We start from the raw sequence: 17076 nt of genomic DNA, 5'->3' as shown, positions 1-17076 counted from the left end.
TAAAAGTCATGGTAACCCACTAGTAATGACTGAAGTATTACCAAATCCTTCAGTAGGAATTACTAATTATTTGGATCAGTATTCTAAAGTGAAAAACATAATAACTCTCTAGTAACTACTGAAGTCATTGTAAACTTTTGAGGTTTTTGTAAAGTATTGGATAGTAATACCTCAAGAGGTACTACATAATTCTGAAGGAACTACTACTTATTTGGATCAGTATTCTAAAATGAAGATCATGGTAACCCACTAGTAATTATTTAAGTGTTACCAAATACATCAGAAGGAAAAACCTCAAACGTTTACATTGACTTCAGTAGTTACTATTAATTATACATTATGCATCATTCATGTTAATTATGAACCTGTATATAGTAGTTCTTAGTAGTTCTCTGGAAGGTATGAAAAAACAGTAGTTACTGATTAGCTAATACTACCACATTCAACTGAGCATTATTACTTACTAATTCATTAATCAGAGTTTCCCTTTCGAAAGGGAACTCGCTCTGCGTTTGAAACGCTATGGGGAACGTCACACGTGACCCGGTGTCTGAAAGCCAACTATCCAACAACTCCAATCCCTATTGGCCGGCGACAGCCTATGACGTAATATGACGCGACCCGGAAACATAAAAGGAGCGCCTGGAGAAACAGTCAGTATCTTTTTGTCTTTCGGGTCTGTTCTGTCTGATCGCAACTATATCGACTCCGGTAAGGGATTCTATAATATGCCTTACAAACGTTCAAGAGAGTGAGTTCATCTGTGTCCCAGGTTTTGACACTTGATATACACATTTCTGGGCGTTTTCTGTGTGGAGAGGAGAGCGCATAGACAGTGCTTGAGGGCGCTGTCTGTGTGTTTGTCTGTTATTTACTGTGAGCATCTTCCTATTGGGATGCTCTGTTCTCGTTCGGCACTCTTCTCGAGGGAAGACGTGTCCGCATCTGTGCCTGGTGATTCTGGCCCTGTTTGTGCTGAGGCAAAACGGCGGCTGCAATCATAGGGCTTGCAGGTGAGCTCGTTGGGAAGTTTGAGAGAGTTGTAATCTCTCTCAGCTCCCCCGGGGCTGACGAGGATGAATTGTTGGATGACGATGACGTCCGTATTTGACGTCATCGCGTCCGGCAGCGAGCGCTCCTCTGGCTGATGTGGAGCTGCTGGTGTTTTTGGGACGCGCTTTTTGGCAGGCTGCAGCTGCCGTGAGAGCGCGTTAAGAAAGGGGCCGTGCGCAGACGGCTCGACGAGCAGTTCCTTTCTGTCCATGAACGCTGCAGCTCCCATAAGCTTTCCATTCCTTCCGGATCTCCGCGTTGAGATCAGGAGGGCATGGAAAAACCCCTAGCCATTCAGATTTGTATCTGAGCCCAGACAGACAGGAGGAGGAAGAAGTGAGAGTGAGATGGGTGATCGATTGTAAACACCTCTGCGTTTGTAATCGATCCCCCAGCTGCAAGGGCGATTTATATCTACCCTCTCCTTTTCTTCTTTCACCTCCTATATATATGTGTATATATATATGTTTATTTATATACATGTGTATATATATTTTATGTAGGAATGCAATCGGTGAGGTTAACAGCTAGGTTGTAGACTGTTTTTAGACTCCCTGATGCTGTTTTCTCAGGTGGTAGGCCCTTATCTTTGCGTAGATAAGTTATGCAGGTGTATGTTAGGCCCCACTTCTATAACTTTTCATGCTATGGAAAATGTTTTTCCTCTGAGCCACTTGATTTTCTTAATCAAGTTTGAGTTGACGGTGCTAGCTTTTAGCCTTTGTCCTCCAGGGCTTAGTACAGATTTGAGAATCTGTGTGGAGAAAATGTTTATCCTCATTGGAAACAGCATGTATGTCAAAGCATTACGTTTGCTTTGAGTTCAAGACTTTTGCCCTACATTTGTATGTGAGCTTACTTATGCTGCCACAGGTTAGCACCTGTTCTCATAATAGCAGGCTTTTTGATGTTAGCCTCTATTGGAGAGATTGGTGACTATTATATTCCCCAGTTGAGGTTTATTTGTGTCACTGAGTGCATCACCTGTTGGATTGCATACTCAGGGTAGTATAGAACCACTTTTTGAGAGAAGCTGGTTTCTATTAGCTCCCTTTTGTGATCTTGTTAACAGCTATATTGCATATAACTTTGTAGGCTCTTATGGTTAATTAGCCTCCTTCTAGTTAATGTATTTCTAACAAGTGCTGTTAGTTGATCATAGTTTGCTCACATAGTTTACACTGCCACAGGCTTTTGCTACGTGTCCGTTTGAGGTAGTAGGCCATATAGGCCTCCCTTAGACCATGTTGGCATTGTTTGGTTCCCTTTAGTCACATATGATTTAGGGTATATTGCCTGTTGGAATGTGTAGCCTAGCTCAGGTTGCAGTTAGCTTCCCACAGCTATTGTTGGGTTAGAGCTGGTCTCCTGTAGCTTGGTTCCCTTTATTTCACGAGCTGAAGCCACGTGTCATTGGAACGGTAGGCCCCAACAGGCCTCCTTTCTAGTTCACATCTTGGCACAGTTTGTGTTTTATTCTGCAAACAGGCTGAATGCCACTTGTTGCTGAGATTGTAGGCCCCACAAGGCCTCCTTTTTAGCTGACTTGCTGGCAGGATGCCTGGGAATCCAAGAACCCATACCACCATCGGCCACGCCCCACCTCTGTTGAGTAGGCCTTAAGCAGGCCTCTCGTGGAGTATGGTGGCGTAATATGCATTCCTTCTCTCAGTATTATGCGTGAAAGGTTTTTCACTGAATGCATGGCCTGTTGGTTGGTATGGTCTTGGACTGGCTGATGCCATGTGTTTACTAGGGTAGGCCCTAATAAGGCCTCCTTTTTAGTTTACATGTTGGCACAGTTTGTGTTTATATGGACAAACGGGCTGAACGCCACTTGTTGCTGAACTTGGAAGCCCCATAAGGCCTCCTTTTTAGCTGACATGCTGGCAGGATGCTTATGAATCCAATACCACCATCGACCACACCCCACCTCTGTTGAGTAGGCCTTAAGCAGGCCTCTCGTGGAGTATGTGGCGTAATATGCATTTCCTTTTAGAAACTAAATCGTTGAATGCATGGCCTGATGGTTGGTGTGGTTATGGTCGCCACTTGCTGATGCCACGTGTTTACTAAGGTAGGCCCTATGGGCCTCCCGTGTAGCATGTTGGAGTTCAGTTATGTACTCCTCTCACTTTGAGAGTAAAAGGTGCTTTTACCGAGTACTCTTCTGAGTGACTGACCTCTCAGGGGTGAGTTTTTGTGGTAAAAACCTTACTGAGGTTTGGTTTTAACTACATCAGCCTCCTTGAGTCTGGGTTTCTACTCTAGTTGAGCTAAATAGCCACCTAGTATCTAGGTTGGTTCTATTTTTGCTCCTAGAACCCTAATGGCCACTAGACTAACGCCGTATGTCTTAAAGGTTTTTAGGCCCTTTGGATGGCCTTTTTTAAACATACTAGCGTATGTTGTAGTGTATCCTCTTACTAGAGAGCTATCAGTATCCTACTGAATACACTTCTGGTTGGCCAGGGCCCCAGGTGATAATTTAACCTCCATTTGGTTCGGTTATTTATCCTTCCTGGTGCTTTAAACACTGCCACGAGCTGATGCCACGTGTCTGCTGAGGTCATAGGCCCCTCAAAGGCCTTCCTTAGTGCGTGCTGGCGTACGTTGTACTCCTCTTGCTTTAAAGAGTAAAAAGGGTTCTATTACTGAGTACACTGCTCGTTGGATTGTGTTAGGTGGATTGTCATGTGGGCACTTTACAGTTTAACTACTGTCACTAAGTCATATGTCCTGCTCCAACAGCAAGACAGGTGTTCAAGGTGGCCCTCACAGGCCACCACTGAATGTCCTTCTAATATGATGAAATGCTTTTCGTATGTGAGTCATGTTCCATATAAAGCTATTATAATGATGTAGGCCCCTTTCTGGCCTCCATGATTATGTGCCCACAGTATGGTCTACCTGTTAGGTTGAGCTTTGCACTTCCCTGCTAGGGTTGTCTGTGTAATAGTGCTTAGCTCCCTAAGCTGATCATGGGTTGTAGGCCTCCTTAAGGCCTCCTCCTAAGGTTCAGCCCTAGGCTGGTTTGTGCTCCCCTGTATCAGGGTTTCTAGTGCACAGCCTCCTCAGTGCAAATAATCAAGCGCTGAATAGATCCTAGGATGAGTGGATTATACTCCCCTCAATATGAGGGTTCATAGCACTCAGCTGAGTTCTGCTCTCCAGGATGCCCGTCTCTACGTGGCCACTAGACTAACGCCGTATGTTTTACAGGTATTAGGCCCTCTGGGCCACCTTTTGAACATACTGGTGTATGTAATAGTGTACTCCTCTCGCTGAGAGAGTTACAAGTGTTTTGTTGAGTACATTTCTGGTTGGCCAGGGCCCCAGGTGATAATTTAACCTCCTTATGGTTCGGTTATTTATCCTTCCTGGTGCTTGAAACACTGCCACGAGCTGACACCACGTGTCTGCTGAGGTCATAGGCCCATCTTTGGGGCCTTCCTTAGTGCGTGATGGCGTATGTTGTACTCCTCTTGCTTTAAAGAGTAAAAAGGTTCTTTTACCGAGTACACTGCTTGTTGGATTGTGTTAGGTGGACTGTTATGTGGGCACTTCACAGTCTCATTTTGCTGTATACTAAAGTCATGTTTCTTGCTTCCAGCAAGACAGGGGTTCAAGGTGGCCTTCGTAGGCCACCATTGACTCTCCTACTGTTGTGACAAAGTACTCTAGCTTATGTGAGTCGTACTCCACATAGAACTACTATCATGATGTCGGCCCTTTCTGGCCTCCATGGTTATGTGCCCACAGTATGGTCTACCTGTTAGGTTGAGCTTTGTACTTCCCTGCTAGGGTTGTCTGTGTAATAGTGCTTAGCTCCCTAAGCTGATCATTGGTGAAGACTTCCTTGAGGCCTCCCATTGAGGATCAGCCCCAGGCTGGTTTGTGCTCCCCTGTATCAGGGTTCTTTAGCGCACAGCCTCCTCAGTGGGAATAATCAAGCGCTGAGTAGATCCTAGGATGAGCGGATTATACTCCCCTCAATACAAGGGTTTATAGCACTCAGCTGAGTTCTGCTCTCCAGGATGCCCATCTCTACGCGTGGGTTTGAGTTACTTACTGCCCTTCTTGCAGTCGCTCTTACCTGCTCTCTTCTCTGAAGAATGCGTTATGGAGATTCTGTATTCAGACAGGGTTGGCCAAGACTAAGTTTGTCCTGCATCAGACCAGGTCGGCCTCCCTGGTGGCATTGGGGGTGGCTTCGTTCCACTCTAGTGACTGGCCGGGGCTCTTTTTGGTTCCCTGGCCATATTCCCAACTTTTCTGAGGAATGCCTTGAGCGGCATTAGTAAGCTTTCTACGGAAGGCCTCTTTGAGGCTTAGCTTGGGCTGTTGGCCATAGCAACCCGAGGGTGAGTTGCTAAGCGTTTCCTTCGAAACTGCTCGACATTTGTCAGCCATATTTTTTGGCATGCACTCTCCTTAAGCATGGCGGCATGGGTATATCGTTCCCCATAGCGTTTCAAATGCAGAGCGAGTTCCCTTTCGAAAGGGAATGTCTCAGGTTACGTATGTAACCATGGTTCCCTGAGAAACAGGGAACGAGACTCTGCGTTTCCTTGCCATGCTTCGGGCTGCCTGCCTGCAGAACAGTTCCTCAAGACGATAGATACTGTTTCTCCAGGCGCTCCTTTTATACTTCCGGGTCGCGGCATATTACATCATAGGCTGTCGCCGGCCAATAGGGATTGGAGTTGTTGGATAGTTGGCTTTCAGACACGGGTCACGTGTGACGTTCCCCATAGCGTTTCAAACGCAGAGTCTTGTTCCCTGTTTCTCAGGGAACCATGGTTACATACGTAACCTGAGATGTTTTTGTTAGTTAATAGTAGTTACTAGAGTGTTAATAATGCATTACTCGTTTGTTCCTGTGTAGATATTCATTAATGAAGGATCAGTATTCTAAAGTGTTACCTGCAATTGTTGCTGCTAGGAGGAGACACCGCAGAGAACAGAGAGCGCGTGGTAGAAGGGAGAAAATATTTTCCACTCGTATTAATTTCTTTGGAATGCCAGAGGAAGACGTTATCCAAACATATCGTTTGCCAAGCCATGTTGGCCTATATATATATATATATATATATATATATATATATATAATATATATATAGCTTGGCAAACAATATTATATATGTGTACGTGTTTGTCAGATTACATGTAACAAGTTGCGCCGCACCTGATGAGAGCATCAGCTCTGCTTATTTGCGTCCCAACGCTAATTTGCGATGCTCTTGTTAGATTGTGTTGGTCATTATGCAAATGATTGTGATTGTGTCTGTGTTCTTTAATTTGCGCGTCAGCAGATCACGTGCAAAACTTGCCAATCCCATCGGCGCATTTGTGGAATTGCACTCTCACGCTAATTTGCCCAGTTTAGTAAATCTGGCCCTTAGACTGGAATAAGACAAAAATACTGAATAAGAAAATCATTTTTGCAGTGTATTTATTTGTCAGTTTTGTTTGTAATTTGTTTCTTTGTTCTTATTGTATTGCTGACTTTTTACTAAAATTAAAAAATCTAAAATTGCACATATCATGAAATAAGACTTTGATCATATCACCCACCAATAATCGTGTTACATAATCATAATTTCAATATTGGCCAAAATAATCATGACTATGATTATGATTTTTGCCATAATCAAGCAGCACTAGTATGTATTATGCAAACCTTTGTCTCATATTGTCAGCATTTCCTAATGTTATTTTCTCAGGCTCTAATGGAACATTTGTTAACATGTCTGAGCTCTTGAACATGTTGTTCTCAGTGATGAAAGAAAGAAAATAAATCGGAACACTTTACACAATCACAGACATTACTGACAACATCATCTGTCTCATGTCATTTTATAAGTGACTTTTTTTAATTAAAGTGTAATCTTGTTCTAACTCGTCTATATTTTGCATCTCTTCAACAGTCATCTGTATTGTTAAAGCTGGAAAGAGGATCTGCCCTTGGAATTTTAGGTACAGTAAACATACATTCCAAAGAAAGGACTCATTGAAATTGGTAAATAAATGATGCCATTTGTTGTATCATTTGATCTCTGGGAAGAATCTTACCATGCAATGACAGTAGAAGACTGAGAAATAGTTTCCCTGTAACTCACTTATGTTATCAACCGACCATGTTCAGTGCTTCCTGGACATATGAGCAGTAAATGATGATTTCACAGTGAACGTATTTTTACTGGCCATTCCACAGGTTGCCCATTTACTATATGCTCTTTTAAGTGGCATATAAGTTGTTTAACTGTGTGAAATTGTCAATCACACAATGAAAAATCTGTAACAAAGGCTCCAGCAGTAACAGAGGGTGCAAACCCATTGTAAACCCTACAGAAATGAGCTTTAAAAGCAACGTAAGTACAAAATGTCACCCTGCTCGGGTGACACTGCAAAAAGCTCTACTCAGCATTAAAGAAACAAACTTTCTTTCTTTAGGAAACTGGGATTTCTTCTTAAAAGATTGTTTTCAGTTGAATGAAAGAGTAGAATAGAACAATTAAACAATAAACAAGTTCTCAGAATTTTCCTTTTAACCTTGGTAAACCTTCAAACACCTCTGTTTAACACATATAAGTTATATAATTTCAATATCAGGACACATAAACTGATTTACAAACAACACTTGATGTTTCAAAAGACATTCTGAATTACATTAAGGACTCTTATAGTTCAATTCCAATAACTCTAATGAACTCTGATAATCTTCGTAACTTCATTCAAATGACTGTCAACTTATGATTCAGTTTCCTTTTGATTCAGTTCTCATATCAAACACAGTTCAAACTCTCAGTTCAGTTCAGTCTATATCAGTATAGAGCTCATGTGTGTTTAAAGAACATTCGTACCAGATTGTAGCAATGATGACTTTGATATGTTGACTTGCAATGACTTGAAACAATGAAACAAACAACTGAGACAGGACAGTGAAGAGATGTTGACAGGATGGCAGGGTGATAAGCAAACAAACAAAAAGACACACACACACAAGAGAAGTTTCAGCGCGGACCAGGAAAAGCTTAGGAACTTTCTGGAACAAAATGACGTGCATGCGACACGCATGAACAGAGTCTGACTCACAAAATTTATCTCAAAAGCAAAACTTGATCGTAAATGATTGTCAGTCTCTCCAAAAATCTCAAAGAAAAAGAAACCACTTCATGCAAAACTAACATTCAGTTCACAAATGTGTTCTTCTTGAGCACTATTATTTATTTATTATTTCATTATTATTTGAGCGAAACGAATTCATTTCATTTCATTAATTTCACTGTTTGGTTTTACAGTGTAGTTAGTTTCAGCCATCCCTGTAGAACGCTGAGACTGATCAGACACATTAGCTGCTTCAGCACCTTGTGAACAGCGCCTGCTAGTGTGCCCAGGTTTGCCACATGATTAACAGATGTATCGGCTATCACTATCCTTCAGGGGTTTTCTTTTTGGACGGCTCTGTTGAAGTCATACTCTGCTGTTACTGTGAACTCCCTGGTAAAGTTCTTCTTGATGGTCAGCAATCTTCTGTATGGCTTAATGCAGTTTTTTCCAGGGTTAAAGTAGAGGAAGCTTGTTCTGCATCAGCATTAACTACTCTGACAAGGGGGCTGGGTTTTGGATTGTTTGCCATTTGTGTCTCTTTTTCTTTAGCCCAGGTGATTGCAGCTTGCGTTACCTGAACGAAAGTCAAACTTGTGTCCTCTTTAACGTTTCATTTCACGCCTCAAAAAATAATATTGAAGGCCCAGGACAAATTGTTCCTTTACCACACTTTTGGCATCTGGAACACTGTTTGGCTCCCAGCGCTAAACTCGACTGAGTCCCTTTGTAGGTCATATGTGTGACCGAATCATCCCTCCATTTCTTTACATTCGTAGAAATTTTTCAGTCTGGTTCCGATCGGCACTTTGTCTCCATATGTGTCTAGTAGGACTAGATATCGTCAGCGGACTTTTCACCGTCCCCCAACATGAACCTCACAGCTGCGTTTGCTTAATCTTTGAGATGCTGTTTCGCTAACTCTACACAATATTCTGCAGGTACTCACATTACCTAGAAGGCAAATTTCATTGATGCAAACCATTCTTCGATGCTTAACTTTCCAGTAATGGTTGAACGGCCGATGAACTAGTGACAGATCTTCTCTTTGTTCTTGCTTGCTCAAGTGCTCCTGCCTGCTCTGCAAACTGCCTCTGCATCTCCGCCATCTCCTACTTCAGTTCCTCAAGCATTCTTCAGCTTGTAGGCCTGGGACTTGTGACACACACAAAAAAAGATAAATGCACTGTCTAATTCAATCCTGTTTGTGACACCAAATGTAACTAAACTGTAAGTCTCACCTCGTATGGGAAAATTACAACGTTACCCTGGAAGACTTAAAAGTGAAAGCATCTTGGTCCCCACTCCAGTGCCTTGAGTCTCAATATGCACAATATGTGTATATGTTTTAGCTTACACTATTGTATGGTATACTACAGGAATAGGAAGTGTAGGCTTCAGGTAAGTAGATGTCAGTGTGGTGGATCCCTGAAGTATGAGCATGTGATGTAAAATAATAACTCAAATTTACATTCCCAATCTCCTAAACCTAATAGTGTAAGTGATTTCAATATCAAGACACATAAACTGATGTTTCAAAAGAAACTCTGAATTACGTTGAGGACTCTTATGGTTGAATTCAAATGATTCACTTCAAATAACTCTGATGATCTCTGATAACTTTTATAAATTCATTCAAACTCTTATGAATCAATTTATAAATCTAGGGATTGCAATGAAGTTGATATGAAAATTGTGAAAAAGGTCATTGATGGGAACTCAAAACCAATAACATACATCTGTAATTTATCATTTCAAACGGTACATTTCCAAACAAAATGAAAATAGCTAAAGTTGTGCTACTGTATAAAACTGGGGATAGACACAAATTCAGATTTAAAAGAGCTACTGAAGATTACTTCTTCAGAAATATGCAAATTATAAAGGTGGTTTGACAGAAATAAATCATCATTAAACATTAATAAAACTAAATGCATGTTATTTGGTAAATGTAAAAAGAAAGCACAAGTCCAGATGCAGGTAGATGGTATGGACATAGAAAGGGCTGATGAAAATAAGTTTCTTGTGGTTATAATAGATGATAAATAAATAAATAAATAAATAAATAAGCAGAATAAATAAAGCTGGAAATCTCACATAAATCATGTACACTAAACTTTCAAGAAACATTTCAGTACTGAATAAAGCAAAGAATGTTATGGACCACAAATCACTTCACATTCTTTATTGCACTCTGATATTACCATATTTACTCTAAATTACTGTGCGGAGGTTTTAGGCAATACTTATAAAAGCAGGCTATCATCATTATCTATGTTGCAAAAAAGAGCCATAAGGATAATTCATAGTACCGCTTATAGAGTGTCAGGACTCGGGTTTGACTCTCCTTCTGTTTTCTATGGAAGCCCTTTTCCGCCACAATTGAGTAAAAAAATATAATTCTGTAAGTCATAATAATGAGAAACTTTCTCATAATTATGACTTAGTATCTCATTATATTGAGAAAGTTTCTCGTAATGATGACTTAGTTTCTCATAATAATGAGAAACTTTCTCGTAATAATGAGAAACGTCTACGCATGCGCAGAGCAGCGGAGCAGAAGTGCGTGGCACGCTAGCGACATCCGCTGGTCAAAGTCTCGTAAATGCGAGAACAGCAAACATGGCACGTTATACAAAACAGTTGTTTTCGTTAGACTGCACTTTGTAGATTACTTTATCTATAGTATCATTAAATAACATAAGTTATTATAAATTATCAGTATATCTTCAATACTTTTCCATGCGCACGAGAAGGTGGAACGCAAAGTGGTTTCCGTGGTAACGGTAGAAACTGTTGCATGAACGCGACGGCTTACAAAACTATCAGATTAACGAAGGAATATGACATGTATTCGTTAAGTTTAAGTGCAACGTTTTCATAAAATGTGTGGGTTTATGTGTTAACGTTAACACGTATTTCGCGGAAGAGTCTAGGCTATTTGATGTGCAGGTTTGCCTAGACAAGGCGCTGGAAAGCTTTTCTAATATAAACCGGGTCCTAAAGCACTTGCCCAGTCATAAACCTTCATTCCAGTGATATTCCTACAGAAAACACCTTTTAAGATGTTTATGACTCATTAGAATGTATGCAAAAGACAGCTTTCCAGGTGAAGCATTCTTTAACAGACTTGGATATGTAGGTGTGTGCTTTCTTATCATTCCTCTATCTGTTTGAAATCCATGGATCACCACTCTGTGTTTCTGCTTGTTCATACACAAAAATACAAATGAATGTTACAAATGAATAAACGACTATATCCCGTCTCATAGGCTACTGATCATTTATCAATAATGTTATTTATTTAATGATATTATAGATTACACTTTTGCAAAACGCGCCATGGTTGCGGAGTTATCGCATTTGACCAGCGGATGTCGCTAGCGTGTCACTGCTCCGCTGCTTTGCGCATGCGTAGAAGTTTATTATTATGAGAAACTAAGTCATAATTACGAGAAAGTTTCTCGTTATTATGAGAAACTAAGACATTATTACGAAAAAGTTTCTCGTTATTATGAGAAACTAAGACATTATTACGAAAAAGTTTCTCGTTATTATGAGAAACTAAGTCATAATTACGAGAAAGTTTCTCATTATTATGAGATACTAAGTCATTATTACGAGAAACTTTCTCAATATGAGATACTAAGTCATAATTATGAGAAAGTTTCTCATTATTATGACTTACAGAATTATATTTTTTTACTCAATTGTGGCAGAAACGGGCTTCCATAGTTTTCTTTTGTTTTAATGTGTGACTGTTTGTGTTTTCCAGTCAGCGTGTGTGTGTGTGCGCACAGCTGTTTGTTTCGCAATCAGCGCGTTCGCTCATTTGCACTCACCCGTTTCCCCTTATCACTTGATTTCTCCGCTATGTCTATTCTTCCTTTTCCTTTGTTTTCTGCCAGTGTGTTCAGTATTGTTTGCTGTTCATTTGCCAGTTTTTCTTGTTTAGTTATTATTTAATTTTGGTTGTTTCTTTTATCTTACAAATTTTTTGTGTTGCGGTCTCCTGTTTCTCTCCAGAAATTACTGGTCTCGGATGTTTCCCGTGCTGTTGAACTTTTGGACTGTTATTGGATTTTTCTGGATTTCCGCTTGCAACTCTGGACTGCTTTCTGTTGTGAACACCTGCATGCTTATGATCGTGAGTTGGATGTCTCGGTTGGTTCTGTTTGCCCCTCGCCTGACTAGCTTGCTTGTCTGACACCGATTTCCGTCTCATGATTTGGATTTGTTTGCTCTGGACTCTGACCCCTGCCTGCCTGATGATTCTCTTTCCATTCTGGACTGCAGTCTTATTGCGTTAACTGTCTTTAATTTCAATAAATCGAAATTCAGCATTCTACTGCTTTTGGGTCCTTCTTCCTCTCGTCACATAGAGATCACATAAATTCATTATTTTTAAAATCAAAGACAATGAAATTTACTGATCTGGTTCATTTTCAAACAGTGCAAATAATGTATAAAGCAAAATACAACCTACTACCTGGTAATATTCAAAAATAGTTTTTAATAGAGAAGGGAGATATAATTTTAGGGGGGAGTGCAACTTAAAACATCTTTGTATTTTGTATTTCTATATGTGGAGTGAAACTGTGGAACAGATTAAGTTCAGTACTCAAAAAAATGTCCAAGCATGACCCAGTTTAAAAAGCTGGGTTTTCACAAAAATATGGTTTTCACAAGGTAGAGGGAGGAAGAAGGGTTTTAACTAGGTGTTCTCACAGATTATTTATTTATTTTTATATTACTTATTCTTTATGGTGGATATATACATATATAAATATGTTTGCTTTCTTTGTATTTCTGTGGTGTGGGGATAACATAAATATATACGTAAAATTGTAAATAATGAATCAAGATCGGATTAAGACGATATAATTATGAAGACAATATGATGATTATTAATGTAGAATATGCAGTGAATGAAAAGGATTTAATTTAGATCACTGTGCTGCTGCATTGCATAGGAAAAGAGGCGCTAGACATTTATAACTCGCTCCAGGTCAAATACGAGGATCCACAACTTAAAAAATGATCAGAGGCACTGCGGAAATACCGTGCTTTGAGCGACATCAGTTCTGGGCCCACACATTCTCTGAGCATGCAGGCATAGACAAATTGATCACAGAGCTAAGAAAAAAAGCACGAACATGTGAATTTGGAGAAACTGAAGATCTCATGATACGAGACAAAATAGTATTCAGCATAACTGACTCTGGGCTTCGTGAACGACTGCTGTCCATATGTGATTTCACGCTTTCAAAAGCCGTTGACATATGCAGAGCTAAAGAAGTCATGAGGGCACAAGTTACAGCTATGGAAGCATCATCAGAAACACAATTTGTGCATGCCATCACAAAAAAAGGGGCAGCAGCCTGCATGCAGATCAAACCAACCAGCAGCACATAAACAAATGGCAAGGCCAACGGGAGGATATGCAAAAAATTGTGGCAAAATGCGGACACATTGACATGCCAAGACCGTGCCCTGCCTTTAATGAAGTGTGTAAAAAATGTGGCAAAAAGAACCACTTTGCGATTGTGTGCAAATCAAATGTTAAAATGGACACATTCGACATAGACACTGAGCTATCAGGAGTGGACACACTGTTTATTGGTTCAGTGGTTCATAACTCTGCGTGTGGAAAGTGTCAACTTCAAGCTCGACACAGGCTCTAAAGTGAATGTCATTCCAAAGAAAATCATTGATCAACTTCACATTCCTGTAAATATGCAAAAAAAAAAAAAAAAACAGTGCTGATGTCATATGGAGGCACCTGCATCAAACCAGAAGGTGTCATTAAGCTACGTGTGCAGGCTAGAGACAAAACCACTGACATGATGTTCTTTGTGACCACAGCATCAGACACAGCCCTGCTTGGGAGACAGGCATGTGTGCAGTTGGACCGCATAAGAAAAGTTGAGACACTCACACCTTCACCGCCCACAACAAAAAATTATCTCTTCAGCCGCTATGCGTCAGTGTTTCAAGGCTTAGGCCAATTTCCTGGATTGCATCATATTCACACTGACCCTAATGTAGAAGAGAATGTCATCTATGCAGAGAATGGAGAATCGCTCTGTGGTAACATCATCCACATGATCCAACAAACCACACAGTCAGATCCTGAGCTTCAACTGATACGGCAGCTACATGAGCAAGGATGGCTGGACAGAAAGAAAAATGTCCCACTAGCTGCTCAAGCTTATTGGCCAGTCAGACACACCATTAGCTTAGATAATGGGCTACTCATGAAAGATGATCGCATTATCATCCCTTGTGCACTGCGACCAGAAGTGCTGAAACAACTTCATGCGGCACACCAGGGTATACTGCGGCCCCTAGCGCACACCAGATCATTCTTCTACTGGCCAGGACTCAGTAAAGCCATACGTCACATGGTGGAAGCCTGTAGTTACTGCCAAGAGAGTTTTCCTGAAAATCAGGAGCCACTTATCTCACACCCAATTCCAGACAGAACCTGGCAGAAAAATAGCTGCTGACATTTTTGACTTTCATGGACGAGCATTTCTTCTGATAGTGGACTATTTTTCTAAATATCCAGAAGTCCTACAGCTGTAAAACAAAACGTGAGGCTCACTGATAGCACAATTCATGGCAGTGTTTGAGATACATGGTGTGCCTGAGACACTGATTGCAGATCATGTACCCTTCGCCAGTGCTGAAATGGCTCGATTTGCTCATAACTGGGGTTTCAACATCACACACTCCAGTCCAAACTACCCTCACTCCAACTATGCTGAAAGCTGCTGCTCAGTCTGGCACTGACCCTTACCTAGCTTTATTGACTCTCCACAACACTCCTGTCACTGGTCTCAAATACTCTCTAGCCCAGAGCTTTATGGGTAGAATCCTATGTTCCACCTTACCGGCCAGCAAAGCTATTCTGCAGCCTTCTATACCTAAACATGTTCAGGTAGCACTGCAGCATCGTCAGTCACAGCAGAAGCGATGGTATTGATAGAACGGCAGCTCCGCTTCAAGCCTTTAAGGGGGGACAGAGAGTATACATGAGAATCAAAAACACATGGAAACCAGCTACAGTTGTCAATATCAGAGATGAGCCCCGCTCATACGATGTTGTCACATCATTGGGCACAGTTTACCGCAGGAACAGACGTCACCTCAGGCCTGACAGGTCAGCCAAACATGATCCACACCCTGACTGTTCCATGTACACTGACAATAACGAGTGCAATGACACAACTCCAGAACCTGTTCAAACTGAGCTATCTCAAAACATAGAAAGCAGAATGTACAAGAGCTGGACGAATCATCAGACAACCCGCACGGTTTAAAGATTATGTGCTTACTTAAGTATGCTAGACTAGAGTTTATATTGCTTGTTCATGGCAAATGTTATTTTATACACTGGTGATATTTATAGCATACTGTTCTTGCTTTATGTCTGATTAATACTTTGTTCAAAGCTTAAGAAGGGGTATGTAGTATAAGCAGTGAATGATTCAGTCTAGGTCACCCCCACGCAGTTTGTGTAGTTGGTATGACCCACAGATGTACTGCATGTTGCTTTTAACTATGCGAATCAAGTTCACGCTAGTAAAGAAGATCAGCATGAGAATTCCTGTGTGCGTGTCTTTATGTTAACTAAAAGTTTAACAAAGAACACAACAATTAACGAGTAATAGAGAAGGGGTAGGATTAAAAAAGCTTATGCTTCTTCCTACTCCTTTTTGAACATGCAATTTAATACTGTTTGGGTTTTTTTCTCTTTTTTTTTTTTGTATTGTTTTGTTTTTGTTTATTAGTTTTTGCATTATTTGCATTGCATTATTTTTACAAGTTTGAAATAAAGTCTTTCAATCAATCAAAAAACTTAAGATTCATTTTTCTTTTGACTCAGTTCCCTTTCATGGGAACTGCGTCGAATGCAATGGGAACGCCTCTGCGTGTTTGCGTCGTGAAGCACTCGTGAAATCTAACCAATAACGTGACGAGACGTCAGAAGCGGGTGACGTCACGGACCAGGAAACTATAAAGCGCTCAGTGTTATCGTGTGTTTTATTTGGTGTTGTTTGTCTTGCTACATATATACAAGTCACGATCTCTTCATCTGAGGACAAGAGTATCTCACACCACACTATATATACATAAAAAAGACACGTATTATGGCGTCAAGTGTGTTCATCCCTGCCCCCGTTTCATCACGGGTGGGGATACACACGAGATGTGTGTTGTTTGTCTGGGAGTTGAGCATGCCCAGGCAGCTCTCGAGGGGGCTGTCTGTGTGCACTGTGAGAAGTTCACTCTCAGGACACTAAGATCGCGCCGGGCACTCTTTGACAAAGAGAAAGAGGGTGCCACGGCCAGTGTTCCCCACGGATCGGGTCCCACTTCTGCCGAGGCAGAGTGGCGGCTCCATTCGTGGGGTTCACCAATGGATCTGACAGAGGGGTTAGAGACGGGCCCAGCCTTATCTCTGCCTTCACCTGTCAGACCCAGTGTCTCTCCTCTGGTGGTGGAAACACGCGCTGCAGTTTCTTCCCCCCGGAGAGAGGCATCGGCGCTTCATCTATCCAGCTCTGAGGAGGTGGATGTGGTGAGCGTCGAGGCTGGAGAAAAGGACTTGACATCCTCATCTCCAGCATATGAGGAGCTTTTAGAGGTAGTGACCAGGGCTGTGGAGAAATTAAATATTGAATGGCCCGCGGAGAGGAGTGAAGCGAGAATGAAAAGTAAATTAGATGAGCGCTTCCTCCCCACTCGGTCACTACCTCAGCGTCGGGGACTGCCGTTCTTTCCCGACCTCCACACCGAGGTGTGGAGGTCGTGGCAGAGACCAGTGCAGTATCGTGTGTTCAGCCCCCAATCGTAACATCGCGGGGCTGAAACACCATGGATATGGGGCGATGCCTCGGGTAGAAG

The 17076-nt window shown here is 41.4% G+C and overlaps 1 protein-coding gene across 9 annotated transcripts in view; it reads left to right on the top strand.

Annotated features, from left to right (window-relative positions):
* LOC127522648 (uncharacterized) overlaps window positions 1-17076 on the top strand; it is an 84496-nt gene that overhangs the window by 45140 nt on the left and 22280 nt on the right. The window contains exons 2-3 of one of the 9 annotated variants that reach the window (XR_007932653.1): window positions 6984-7032; window positions 12190-16331. The exons of 5 other annotated variants lie outside the window; for them this stretch is intronic. The gene's annotated coding sequence lies outside the window, so the exon portion shown is untranslated. Of the gene's footprint in view, window positions 1-496; window positions 5599-6983; window positions 7033-12189; window positions 16332-17076 lie in introns of those variants that run through there. 3 more of the 9 variants (XR_007932648.1, XR_007932650.1, XR_007932654.1) reach the window with 3 other exon arrangements.

This window comes from Ctenopharyngodon idella, chromosome 11, assembly GCF_019924925.1.
Source record: "Ctenopharyngodon idella isolate HZGC_01 chromosome 11, HZGC01, whole genome shotgun sequence".
NCBI lineage: Eukaryota > Metazoa > Chordata > Actinopteri > Cypriniformes > Xenocyprididae > Ctenopharyngodon > Ctenopharyngodon idella.
The sequence above is the reverse complement of the archived record's forward strand: the minus strand, read 5'-3'. Positions and strand labels throughout refer to the sequence as shown.